This window comes from Muntiacus reevesi, chromosome 19 (genome assembly GCF_963930625.1).
Source record: "Muntiacus reevesi chromosome 19, mMunRee1.1, whole genome shotgun sequence".
Taxonomy (NCBI): Eukaryota; Metazoa; Chordata; class Mammalia; order Artiodactyla; family Cervidae; genus Muntiacus; species Muntiacus reevesi.
In genome coordinates this window covers 29,706,775-29,707,443 of record NC_089267.1, presented here as the reverse complement: position 1 = coordinate 29,707,443, position 669 = coordinate 29,706,775, and positions in this window count along the sequence as shown.

Below are 669 nucleotides of genomic sequence, written 5' to 3'. Positions count from 1 at the left end.
TTATGAAAGCATATTCTGGTAGCTAATGAAGAGAAAACACGCTAAAAATGCAGAAAACTGAAATGAGAGTAATATATATAGCCTAATTAAAATTATGTAATTGTTTAAAATAATAGATCAGCCCACAATCAAAGTAGTTGATTATGTTGGTTCTGAGACAGTATTTAAAAGTTACAGTATATAGATTTTTGAACCCACTCACTAGGCCACTCTATCATGTTAATGCTGGCTAAATTAAGAGAATTAGAAAAAAAAAAATACCTTCACCAAAATACATATGAATTAGATTCAAAACTTTTAACTGCGATAGTTCCAATCTTTCTTTTTAAATTTGTTTTTTTAATTGGAGGAAAACTGCTTTACAATGTTGTATTGGTTTCTGCCCTACAACAACTACAAATCAGCCATAATCATACATATCTCCTCTCGCTCTTAAGCCTCCCTCCACTCCTCCTATCCCACCCTCTGGGGCATCACAGAGCACCAGGCTGGGCTCCTTATGTTCAGTTCAGTTCAGTTCAGTCACTCAGTCGTGTCCGACTCTTTGCGACCCCATGAATCACAGCACGCCAGGCCTCCCTGTCCATTACCAACTCCTGGAGTTTACTCAAACTCATGTCCATTGAGTTGGTGATGCCATCCAGCCATCTCATCCTCTGTCATCCCCTT